Source organism: Diceros bicornis, chromosome 13 (assembly GCF_020826845.1).
Source record: "Diceros bicornis minor isolate mBicDic1 chromosome 13, mDicBic1.mat.cur, whole genome shotgun sequence".
Taxonomy (NCBI): domain Eukaryota; kingdom Metazoa; phylum Chordata; class Mammalia; order Perissodactyla; family Rhinocerotidae; genus Diceros; species Diceros bicornis.
In genome coordinates, this window is record NC_080752.1 from 13,923,597 (window position 1) to 13,936,949 (window position 13,353).

Consider the following 13,353-nt stretch of genomic DNA (forward strand, 5'->3'; position numbering starts at 1 on the left):
ATTATATTGGCCTTTTCTTGTTTAAAATATTTGGAAAAAAAAAAAGCGGTTTGTTAGATCCAGGTTTATTTCATGTCACGTTTGGGAGAAAATCATGTAAAGGGCTTTGTTTTGTTCCAGCTGCTGAAACAATAAAACCACCAGAATGACATGCAGCATCATTTTGTACTGCCCTCAAGTGGCGGCCCAAAGGTCTTTTCCTGGTTGTAGTTTAAGGAATAAAATGTGTTTTCAGAGGAGCTCACGGTGTCTAAAGGTAGGAGAGTCTTAGAGGGCCTGGGGGAGGGTGTCTGAGTGAATCTCTCTTCATAAATAGGAGGGGCTGAGACCCATCATTGTTCTTCTCAGCACAAACCTATTCTAGTTTCTCCTATCTTTAAAGAACTATTTTATAACACTCTCTCTCCAGTCCTATTTCTCTGCTCCCCTTTACTTTTCAAGAGTCATCTGCATACTGTTTCTACTTCCTCATTTCTAATTTATTTTTTAACTTTTTACTTTAAAATAATTTCAAGCTTCAGAAAAGTTGCAAAAATCTTACAAAGAATTCCCATATGCTCTTCACCCAGATGCACCAGAAGTTAATATTTTGCTGCAATCTCTTTATCTGTCTGTGCATGTGTGTATGTACACATGCATGCATATATATGAATGTGCTTTTTTTCCTGAACCATTTGAATTATAGTATTTACCCCAATACTCTAAATACTTTAGTGTGTATTTTCTAAGAACAAAGACATTCTGTTATATATCTGCACAACCCCCACCCAAGTATAAGCTCAAATTCGGGAAATTTAACATTAATATAATCCTTATATACAGTCCACATTCAAAGTTCACTAATTGGCCTGATAATATCATATATAGCAGTTTCCACTCAAATGTGGAGTCCGATCCAGTGCCTGATCCCTAATCATGTACTGCATGCATTTAACTGTCATGACGCTTTAGTCTCCTCTAATCTAGAACAGTTCCCCAGTCTTTCATTATTATTCATGATATTGACATTTTTGAAAAGTACAGGCCAACGTTTTGTAGAATTTCCCTATTTGGTTTTGTCTCATGTTTCCTTATAATTAGATTTACACTGTAATTTTTTTCCTAGGGGGCAGGAATACTACCTGTGGGATGCTGTGTCCTCAGTGCATCACATGAGGAGAAACATGGTGTCCCTTGGTCTCATTATTATTGGTGTTCACTTTGATCAGTTGGTTAAGGTGGTATCTGCCAGGTTTATTCACTGTAAAGTTAGCATTTTTTCCTATGTAAATAATGAGTAATATGTGGAGATGTACTCTGAGACTAGGTAAATATCCTGTTCCTCTTCAAAACTTTTGCCCAAAAGTTTCAACATTCACTGACAATTCTTGCCTGAATCAATTACTATGATGGTTGCAAAATGGTGATTTTATAACTCTATTATTCCATCAGCATTTTTTTTATTGATGTTTTAATAGTTTTTAACGTTGTGAAATTTGGGCTTGTACATTTTTGTTTGTCCATCACCATATATATGACTCCCTTCACCCCTTGTGCCCACCCCCCACCCCCCTTGCCCCTGGTAACCACAATACACTTTTCTCTGTCCATGTGTTGGTTTATATTCCACATATGAGTGAGATCATACAGTGTTTGTCTTTCTCTTTCTGGTTTATTTCTCTTAACATAATACGCTCCAGGCCCATCCATGTTGTTGCAAATGGGACAATTTTGTCTTTTTTTATGGCTGAGTAGTATTCCATTGTATATATATATATACCACATTTTCTTAATCTAATCGTCATTCAAGGGACACTTAGGTTGCTTCCACTTCTTAGCTATGGTGAATAATGCTGCAATGAACGTAGGGGTGCATAAGCCTCTTTGGATTGTTGATTTCAGGTTCGTTGGATAGATTCCCAGTAGTGGGATGTCTGGGTCGTAGGGCATCTCTATTTTTAATTCTTTGAGGAATCTCCATACCGTTTTCCATAGAGGCTGCACCATTTTGTATAAAAATATGGATCGCTTCACGAATTTGCATGTCATCGTTGCGCAGGGGCCATGCAAATCTTCTCTGTATCGTTCCAATTTTACTATATGTGCTGCCGAAGCGAGCACTCCATCAGCATTTTTTAGTTCGGCATTCTACTGTAAGCAAGATCTTTCCCTTCTCTCTTATTTATTTATATATATATCATCATCAGTATAGACTCATGGGTTCTTATTTTATTTAATACATTATAATCCATTACTGCCATTATTCATTTTTTTTTTATTTTTATTTTTTTGTGAGGAGATCAGCCCTGTGCTAACATCCGCCAATCCTCCTCTTTTTTTGCTGAGGAAGACGGCCCTGGGCTAACATCTGTGCCCATCTTCCTCCACTTTATATGGGACGCTGCCACAGCATGGCTTGCCAAGCAGTGCGTCGGTGCACGCCCGGGATCCGAACAAGCGAACCCCGGGCCACCGCAGCGGAGTGCGCGCGCACTTAACCGCTTGCGCCACCGGGCCGGTCCCCCATTATTCATTTTAATGTTCAGCTTGTCCCAGATTTGGCCGGTGACAGCCCCTTCAAGCTAGCTCTGGTGTCCTTTTGACACATACCCATCTTTTGGGGGGGGGCACTTTCTTGCTTTCTGGTATAATACCATATTCCAAGTTCGTCTTGCACTCTCCCTGCCTGCCTTTGGAAATCATCCATCTCTCCAAAGAGCTCCTCTTTCAGTGGGGAATGGTAGTTAGAACCCAAGATCTGGGCACCAGATATGCTCATTGCTACTGGGTGTAATTGCTTCTAGGCCCTTTAAGTAAACAGAGCTGAGGGCGGGGAAATGGCAATATGGCAATGTAATATAGTTCAACTATTTTTAACCGTGAATTCATTACTGGTACTCTAATTCCAATTCAGCACCACAGGGCTCTCTCCCATTCCTTATTTGCACCTCCTTTACCCACAGTGAGAACTCTGGCTCTCAACAGCATCAGTGTCTTTTTTCATTTGCTCAATGTTATGATACACACAAAATAGTTTCAGAATCACTACGTCCATTCCACTACCAAAAACAGTCTACTAAATAGAGTTTAAGATTTGTTTGCAGTTTTGTCTTGTTTTTAGAATAAGGATGTCTATTCAAAATACGGTGTTCAAAAGTTATTTGGATTAGTTTTTTTTTTTCCTTCAGAGTGGTCATATTGCTTACTTAAATTTAGTTAGGTTTATTTGTTTCTGTTTATATTTAGTTTTAGGATCTCTTTCATTCTTGTTGATGCAATTTTCTTTTTTTAATATGTAAAAGCTAACATTGTCCAAAAGTCAAATCCACATACAAAACATAGGGACTGCTTCACGAATTTGTGTGTCATCCATGCGTAGGAGTCATGCCAATTTTCTGTGTATTGTTCCAGTTTTAGTATAGGGTGCCGTCAAAGCAAGAACACCTCCAATTCATTTTTCAACCTATTTGATGCTTACTTATGCACCCCTTTCACTGAAACTGCTCTTGTCAAGGTCATCGGTGACCAATATTTTTCTATCTTTACCTTACTTGAGCGTTCCACACTCAGCTGACCTCTGCAATTTTCTTGACATGCTCTCCTCTCGGTTTTTGTGTGTGTGTGTGTGTGAGGAAGACTGGCTCTGAGCTAACATCCATTGCCAATTCTCCTCTTTTTGCTGAGGAAGATTAGCCCTGAGCTAACATCTGTGCCCATCTTCCTCTATTTTGTATAGGGGACACCGCCATAGCATGGCCTGACAAGCGGTGCCTAGGTCTGCACCCGGGATCCGAACCCACCACCCCCGGGCCACCTAAGTGGAACATGCAAACTTAACCACTACGCCACGGGGCCTGCCCCTCATCTCTTGGTTTTTGATAGCACATTCTTCTGGTTTTACTCTCTGTTCGCAGGCCTCTCCTCATTCTCCTTGTCTATTCAATCACCCTAAAACTGGTTGCTCCTCAGGCCTCTTCTTGGCTCCCTTCACTTCTCTCTGTATACTCTCTTCCTAGATCTTGACTATTTCTATGTCTTCAAATGCAGATTGTGCTAATGAATTCTAAATTCATATCTTCATCCCAGACCTCTCTTCTGGTCTCCAAACTTATAACCAACTGCCTAATTGACACCTACTTGGATAGCTCACTGACATCTTAAGTTTCACATGTCTAAAATAGAACTCCTAATTTCCCTGCCAAATCTGCTTCCCCCAGGCTCCTCCCTCTCAGTAAATGTCATCTCCATCCACCTGGTTGCTCTAGCCAGAAACCTAGGAGTCATTCTTGATTCCTCTATTTTCCTCAACCACAATGTCTAATCTGTCAGTAAAATACGAAAATTTTACCTGCAAAATTATGTCAAATTAGTCATTTTCTCTGTGTCTCCACTACCACCATCTCACTGATCATCTCTCACCCCAAGTACTCATCAGCCACATGACTGGCCTCCCTTTTATCCCCCACACATTCATTCTCCATATAGTAGCTATAATGACCTTTTAATTTATTTATTTATTTTTGTGAGGAAGATCAGCCATGAGCTAAATCCATGCCAATCCTCCTCTTTTTCCTGAGGAAGACTGGCCCTGAGCTAACATCTATTGCCAATCCTCCTCCTTTTTTTCCCCCTCTTTCTCCCCGAAGCCGCAGTAGATAGTTGTATGTCATAGTTGCACATTCTTCTACCTGCTGTATGTGGGACGCCGCCTCAGCATGGCCGGACAAGTGGTGCACACCTGGGATCCGAACCCGGGCTGCCAGTAGTGGAACGCGAGCACTTAACCACTAAGCCACGGGGCCGGCCCTATATAATGACCTTTTTAAAAACAAAATAATAATACAAGCTTATATTTATTGGGTGTTTATTATGTGCCAGGAACTGCTATGAGCACTTTAAATATATATTTAATCTTCACAATAACTCCATAAGGTAAAACTCAATTCTTCAATTTTATAGAAAAGGACACTGGAGCACAGAGAGATTAAGTAATTTGCCCAAGGTCACACAGCTGATAAATGGTAGAACTTAAGTTTGGACCTGGACTGGTCTTCAAGGTTATCTACCACATTATACTGGATAATGTTTCTATCCCACCTCAAATACTCTAATGGCTTCTCACTCGGCTGGGACTAAATTCCAGCTCCATACTGAGGCCTGCTGGGTCCTGTGACACGCCTCCTGCTTACCTTCCAACTCATGTTGCTTCCCTTTCCTTCACTTTTCTCCAGTCATGTGGCTTGTTTTGTTTTGTTTTGTTTTGTTTTCCAGCTTCCTTAAACGTGTTAAGCCCTTTCCTCCCGGCAGGCATCACACATCCTCTACCTCAAATACTCTTCTCCCTGGCTCGTTCTCATTCTTCAGGTATCACTTTAAGTATCTGTTCTGAGAGAACTTCCCTCACCATGCTATTTCTTAAGTAGCTCCCTTCCTGGCATGTTCTATCTCAGCCCCATATTTGGTTTTTTTTTTAGCCCCTAAAATGATCTGTAATTATTTATTTGTTTGTTTACTTGTTTTGTTTGTCTTCCCCACTAAACTTAAGTGCTGTGAAGACAGAGGCTGTGTCTTAGTCACTTTTGTATATTCAGAGCCTAACAAAGTGCCTAGTTCATAGAAGGAACTCTAGAAATATTTGTTGAATAAACATATATTATCTTTTTCTATTTCATAGCTTCTGTTTACTCATAATTTCTGCTTTCTCATCACTTTGGTTTGTCACAGTGCAGACTCTGTCTCGTCCAACAAATACCTCTACTCAACCTTATGGCCTCTCTCTTCACATCCTTTTAGTCATAGTTTTTATTGCTACTAATTGCCTCAATCACCTTGTATTTCCCAACTCAAATTCCTGAGAGAGAAATATTGATTTGTCCAACTCATTTTTTTAGGAACCAGGCCACATTTGTAGCTCGTTGGAAAGCTCATGTGTTGCTTGCCTTTGGGTCAGAGTCCCAGTCCTGCTCCAAACAGCTGTGTTGGGCAGGGTGCAGTTGGGGATGGCCTGCGCACTGCTGCCTTTCCACAGGGCTGAGGATTTAGCAGGGACGGTAATTGATATTTGAGGACAAGTTGTAGCTGCAGCAGCAGCAGCAGTAAATAGTTAATCAGGCCTCACTTAAAGGCGTGCTCTCTAGGAGGCAAGTCTCAGGTTGTCTTGAGTCCTGTTTACTCTCCCTCTGAGGAGAATAGTAAACACAAATTGAAAACCCTCACATTTACATCGTGTTTCTAAAACTGTAAAAAGAGTGTTTGCATCCATCTGCTGCATTTGTACCTCCAGCAATCCCGTGAGGCAAAGAATATTGTCTCCATTTTATAAATAAGGAAACTGAAGCTCAGGGAGGCAACGTGCCTTGCCCAAAGTCACACACATGCCAAATAAGAGCCAGCACCAAACCCCAGGTCTCCAGACTCCCCTACCTGGGCTCCTTTCACTGTATCTTTCTGCCTCATTTCTTTTCTGGGACTGTCATCTTGAATCAGCCCAAGGGATTTGTAAGGCTAACCATCTGAATGTCTAGTGAAATGTTCTAAAGGAGCCTCATGATGACTCTCATTTCCTCTAAGGCAGCACGATGGGTGGGCCCTACGGACTCTGGGCTCCCAGCACACTTATCAAGTACCTAAGGACTTACGGAGCCCCTACTGTGTGCCAGGCACTCTGCTTTATGTATAGTCTCTCAATTCAACCTCACAACATTCTGGTGAGGTAGATATTATTATAATCCCCACTTTACAGATAGGGAAACTGAGATTCAAGAGATTAGGTCACCAGGCCAAAGTTCAAGATCTAGTAAATGGCAGTGCTGGGATCCTAATTGAGATCCGACTCCAAAGCCCTTCCTCCTTACATTACACTAGACTGTCTCCCTTCCCCTTATCCACTGTGTCACCTTGGTCAAGTTACTTAATTTGTGTGACCGTCTATTTCCTTATCAGTAAAGTGGGGTCATTAGTACCTAATTCAAGGTATTATTTTAGGTTCATGAGCAGTCATGTGGCAGAAGAACCTAGTCCAGTAAACATAGCAGGTACACACCATCCTTCACTTTACTCTGAAACATTCAGTTTAGTCTGAATCTAAATCTTCGTATGTGAAAAGAAGCAGAATTATCAACTTCATTCGCCTTTAAAGAACGGGATCTCTTGTGAGACTCTATCCTGCTGGCAAGTTATGGTCCAAATTCTGAAGACATAAGGGATGGAGACAACAGTTATTCTCTAAGGAAACAGAGCAATTCAATGTACTTCAGAGATGAGAAATAACCTGCACTCAACCTAGCCATAATGTAGTAGAAGGGAGATTAGTAAGTGCTCAATAAAGAGATTTGAATCTGTGTCTGACAAGCTTAAGACTTCCTCCAAGACCAGGGCATTTTACATATAATCTTATTTAACCCTACCACAATTTTAAGAAGTGGGTCTTCTTATGACCTCCGTTTTTCAGACTCGGAGAGTTTAAGTGACCCGCCTAAGGTCACACATCTAATATCGGGTAGAGAACGAACTGGAGCCCAGTTTGGCACCATTGCACCGAGCTTTCAGCTGTGTGCAGTCTGGTGAGTCTAACTAGCAAGTTACCCTGCCCTGCAACTTCAGGACTCGTTGGATGGAAACTGACTCCCAGGTCAAACATGATCCTGACATCTTGCACATTCATTATTCTTGGGAAAGGAAAATTAATTCTACAGGCATCAGTACAATTTAGGGAAAATGCTGGCTAGGATGTACTTCCCCATGTAGCAGAACAGATAAATACCAACATCTAAACAAATGATGGTAATACCATGTGAGGAATGCAAGAGCAAGAATAACAACTAATTTTGGTACAGAACTTTATGATTCATAAGGGACATTCATATCTATTACCCAATTTGCTCTTCACATCACCCTTTTGGGATGGGTATTATCATTGCCATTTCACAGATGAAGAAACTGAGACTCAAAGAAGTTTATTGAATATAAAGAAGAAGTGGATATATATTGTTTTATGGTCTCCCAGCCTCCATTCCACCTTCTTTTGGTAATGGTACCTTGTGTTTCCTTTGGAGATCAAACACTTCCCACCTCAGCAACAGTGACTGGGTCAACATGAGCATGTGATACATCAGATCTTTGAGAGTCAAGCTTAGAACTTCTGTTTGGGCTTTTGTTCAAACTGTTGAAATGGAGGAACTCTCTTAAACCCATGGGTATGAATCTGAAGTTAATGGCTACCACCACAAGGTAAAAATATTATCTATAAATTTTAAACCCACAGAAGAAAATTCAGCTTAGCCAATGGAAAGCAGAAATGGAGGTTAAAAATAAAAAAGAATGCATAGTAAATGGATGGTTGGATTAAATCTGAATATATAGTGATTACATTAAATGCAAATAAGTTAGTCTCACCAACTGGATTTTTAAAAATTACATCCAACAATAAATGGGCTATAAGAGACACACTTAAGGGCTGGCCCCCTGGCATAGTGGTTAAGTTCAGCACGCTCCACTTCAGCAGCCTGGGTTCACGGGTTCGGATCCCAGGTGAGGAACTACACTGCTCATCAGCCATGTGGTGGCAACCCACATGTAGAGTGGATGTTAGCACAGATGTTAGCTCAGGGCTAATCTTCCTCAGCGAAAAAAAAAAAGAGAGAGAGACACACACACACACACTTAAAACCTAAAGAGATATAGGGGCTGGCCTGGTGGTATAGTGGTTAAGTTCGCGTGCTCCACTTCGGCAGCCCAGGATTCACAGGTTCAGATCCCAGGCGCAGATCTACGCACAGCCTATCAAGCCATGCTGTGGCAGGCATCCCACATATAAAGTAAAGGAAGGTGGTCACAGATGTTAGCCCGGTGCCAATCTTCCCCAGCAAAAAGAGGAGGATTGGCAACAAATGTTAGCTCAGGGCTAATCTTCCTCACCAAAAAAGAAAAACCTAAAGAGGTAGATAGAAAGATGAAAAAAGATACACCAGGAAAATATGAACTGGGTTGTGATCTTAACATCTGTCAAAAAGGAATTTTAGTCTCAAAAGATAACAAGTGATAAAAAGTCATTATAGTGGGCACAAGGGGTGGAGGGATGCACTTACATGGTGACTGATAAACAATAATGTACAACAAAAATTTCACAATAAAAAAATTAATTAATTAATTAATTAATTAAATAAAATAAAATCCTGGGCAGAGGGAGGGGGTCTGGGTGCCCTGTTGAGATAAGGGGGAGCAGGCTGAGACAGTGGGCAGAGCCCTGTCCTCCAAGCTGGTCTTTCCGCTGTTTGTCAAGCAGTGGGTCATTGATAGAATTATTGTGCTTGCTGACACATGCACAGGCTAGAATGAAGCATAGACTGTATAACAAAGATCACTGTTACATTGGGTTTCTTTCTGAAATCTCTTTTATTTCATATTGGAAACTAACAAGCAGAACTGGTTTGAATTAAAAAAAAAGTCATCATATACTCGTAAAAGAAACAATAGGGAAACATACATGCAACAGGCGAAACACATAGATGCACCGTATTATACAGTCTTAAAATATGCAGAACTGCAAGGAGAAGTAGATAGATGCATGATCATAGCTGAAGATTTTAATATCCCCCTCTCAGAAACTGATATATCAAGGCTTGAAGTATAATTACCATATTTCAACAATTCTGCTCCTTATACAAGGTTGGACTCTAGGAGAATTAAAGATATAATAAATGTGAAAAATAAAATTATAAAAAAAATGGGAGACTATTATCGTTTGTGACTGAAAGAAGGGAAACGCAAAACTTCAAAAGCACAAACTATAAGACATATTGATGAATAATAAGGATTTCTGTTCAACAAAAGACGCTGTGGACAAAGTAACTAGATGAGAGAATGAGAGAAGATACTTGAAATACTTAATATACAAAACTCTTGTGAGCAAATGAGGGCAGTAACCCCTAGAAAAAAATAATCAAAAAGTACGAACAGAGAGGAAATCCAAAAATCAAAAGGCATATGAAAAGATGCTCAAAAATGTCAGAGAAATGTTAATTAAAACAGCAATGTGCTATCCTTTTCTATCCGTTAAACTATAAAAATTTCCTAATGCTAGCTGGTGGGGTTGTGGGGACGCTGGAAGCTTTATGCATGGTGGTGGGAATATGGACCAGTTTAGCCATTGTGGAAAGCAATCTGACATAAATTATGCAAGTTAAGAACTCATATATTCCATGAGCCCTCAGTAACACTCCTGGGATATATTCCAAAGAAATTCTTCTGCAGGCACATAAAGGGTTGTGCGTTAAAATAGTCATTGCTGTGTTCTTTATGACAGTGGGGACTCGAAGACAACCTGGCTGTCTATCACTGGGAGAGTAGATAGCTAAAATGTGCTAAATGTTGGATAATGAGATATTACGCAGCAATCAGAAGCAATAGATTAGAGATATACACAGCAACATGCATGCATTTTTGAAACAGTGCTCAGTGAAAAATATGAAGAAACAAAATGAGATTTAAACACTATACTATAATGGGCCGGCCCCGTGGCTTAGCGGTTAAGTGTGCGTGATCCGCTGCTGGCAGCTCGGGTTCGGATCCCGGGCGGGCACCAACGCACCGCTTCTCCCGCCATGCTGAGGCCTCGTCCCACATACAGCAACTAGAAGAATGTGCAGCTATGACATACAACTATCTACTGGGGCTTTGGGGGGAAAATAAATAAATAAATCTTTAAAAAATAATAATAATAAAAAAAAACACTATACTATTTACATAAATTAAAAATACATCCATGCAAAACAAAAATTCACATTTTGTAAGAACATGTACAAACAAAAAAATATACATCAAATAGAACTTAGTTGCTTGTGTGTGGAAAGGAAACGGAATTAAAGGGAAAAAATAAACAACAAAATTTAAAAGGGATAATCACTGGGGCCAGCCCTGGTAGCCTAGTGGTTTAAGTTCAGCACCCTCCACCTGGGCTGCCCGGGTTGGGTTCCTGGGTGCAGACTTACACCACTCATCTGTTAGCGGCCATGCTGTAGTGGCAGCCCACATAAAAAAAGGAGAAAAAGAGGAAGACTGGCAACAGATGCTGGCTCAGGGCGAATCTTCCTCACCAAAAAAAAAAAAAAAAAAAAAAAAAAAAAAAAAAAAACCACCTCATCTGGAAGAGTATGGTTCAGCAGCAGAATGATGGTGTTCAAAAACAACTCCTAGAAGGAAATGAAAAAAATTTCAAAGTCTGTGTGCAGAATGGGTGGAACTATGCATGAATTTTTTCTTGTTAAAATTACCTTAATTTCTGAAATAATGTTTGTACAATCATTCAAAATAAAGGCAAAAGAAAATTTAACAAAAGTAAAAGCAACAGCTTTAAAAACAATGTTCAAATGGATCCTTATTGTTTACTCTTTCCCCAAAATTCTGCATGAAAATCAGTATCTTTACCTGGTGATATTTGAAAATATGTAGCAATTGGTAGAACATATGCTTGACCAGTCAGAGCAGACATTAGTAGTAAACAATGCTCATATCAGACTGGCAGCCCTAAAATGTGGATCACTTCACACACCAGCCTTCCAACCCGAAGACAATGTTCAGACTCAGCACCTGAAGCCTTGCCCTTTTTCATAATGAAAGACTCACGTTACAGAAACAGATAGAAAGGGGAAGGGTGCCAAAATATGTCACTCCAGAATATGCCACTTTGGCATAAGGATTCTATTGAGCTAAAGGCACTTGAAAAACAGCAGATACAAAAGGGACACTCTGATCTCCCCTTTTCCTCCTGAAAACAGGAGATAAAACTCCCATGTGAGAGCTGCCCTCCATATACCAGGAGAAAAGAAACATTCTTATCATCAAGGACAGGAAGTTGATACCGAGAGAATTCTACACAAACAGACCTTGTTAAAATAGTTCTTATCTTCCTTCAGCCTCCTTGTATAATTTGGTAACTTTTCTACAACTGCCTCTTTTTGTTCGACCTAGGATTAAAGCATTTAGGTTTTGCCACTTCTTTGGGTCTTGATTTCCTTACGAGGGCTCCAGTGTCACATAAAACTTCCGTTAAATAAACCTGTATGCTTTTCCCGTGTTAACCTGTCTATGTCAATTAAATTCTCAGGCTCAGCTGAAGACCCTAAGAAGGTAGAGGTAAAGTTTTGCTTCCCCCAAGAAGGCAAGTTTCCTAAACCAGAATATTCCAAAGATTGTAAGGCCCAGAAACTACACCAGGCACCAACCTACAGGAAAGAAGGAAGAAGGAGTTCTTGCTGCTCCTTCCTGACCTCACCACCCATACCTGTAATCCTGGTCCCCCGCTCTTGGACTCTGGAATTTGGTCCACACATACCCTTCTCCACTGGACAGACTCTTACACATTCTTCAAGAGTTGGCTCAAAAATCGCTTCCTTCAGGGGGCCGGCCCTGTGGCCTAGCAGTTAAGTTCGGCGCTCTCTGCTTCAGCAGCCCGAGTTTGGTTCCAGGAGTAGACCTACATCACTCATCAGCCATGCTGTGGTGGTGACCCACATAAAAAATAGAGGAAGATTGGCACAGATGTTAGCTCAGGGCGAATCTTTCTCAGCCAAAAAAAAAAAAAAAAAAAAAAAAAAAAATCACTTCCGTCATAAAATCTTCCCTGAGACCACTAGCCACGGTTTTACTCATTCTTTCAACTAATATTTATTGAGCACCTACTACAGACCCTGTGCTGTCATATGACAGCTATGACTAGGCCTGACTCTCATTAGCCTTTGGTGTAGTCCTAGTAAAACAAAGGACAGAAGGAGTCAGCATTTCATCCTCACAGCCATGTTTGCAACGAGTCCTGTTATTAACCCCATTTCACAAATGTGAAAAATGAGGCACAGGAAAGTTAGATTACTTGCCGAAGGTAATACAACTGGTAAGTAAATAGAACCAGGAATCAACCATGGTGGCTTAAACAACTGGCAACCACACTGGCTGTATCACTTCTTAATATAAAAAGGCTGTCACACTTCACTCAATTGCTTGTTTGTGTGTTTGGTTTTTTTGAGAAAATTTTTAAAAGAGGAAAATTACTTTGTGCTTATTTTCCTTAAAAGAGTATTTCTTCCGTGTGGAACATTGCCTACTATGTGTATTCAATAGTGCTAGATATTCAGTCACTCACTCAACAGCCTAATGCAATGGAAGGATAATCTTTGGAATCAGACAAACTTGAATTCAGATACTGGCCCTGCCCCTTATCAGCTGTTTGACCCAGCAGGTAACCTGAGCAAGTGACTTGACCGTTCTGAGCAGTTTCTGCATCTGTAAAAGGAATACAATAACAGTTTCCTCTACAATGGCTGCTATGCGGGTTAAAGGAGTGCATTGCAGGAGCTCCTCAAATTTATAGGAAAGTTTATT

At 40.5% G+C, this 13,353-nt stretch overlaps 2 non-coding genes across 2 annotated transcripts; both read right to left on the reverse strand.

The window, feature by feature from the left end:
• Positions 1-1,993: 1,993 nt before the first annotated feature.
• On the reverse strand, positions 1,994-2,100 carry LOC131413256 (U6 spliceosomal RNA). Its single transcript, XR_009221920.1, has one exon. It is a non-coding gene; the product is annotated as a U6 spliceosomal RNA (small nuclear RNA).
• A 1,213-nt stretch (positions 2,101-3,313) lies between these two features.
• On the reverse strand, positions 3,314-3,424 carry LOC131413264 (U6 spliceosomal RNA). Its single transcript, XR_009221927.1, has one exon. It is a non-coding gene; the product is annotated as a U6 spliceosomal RNA (small nuclear RNA).
• Positions 3,425-13,353: the final 9,929 nt, after the last annotated feature.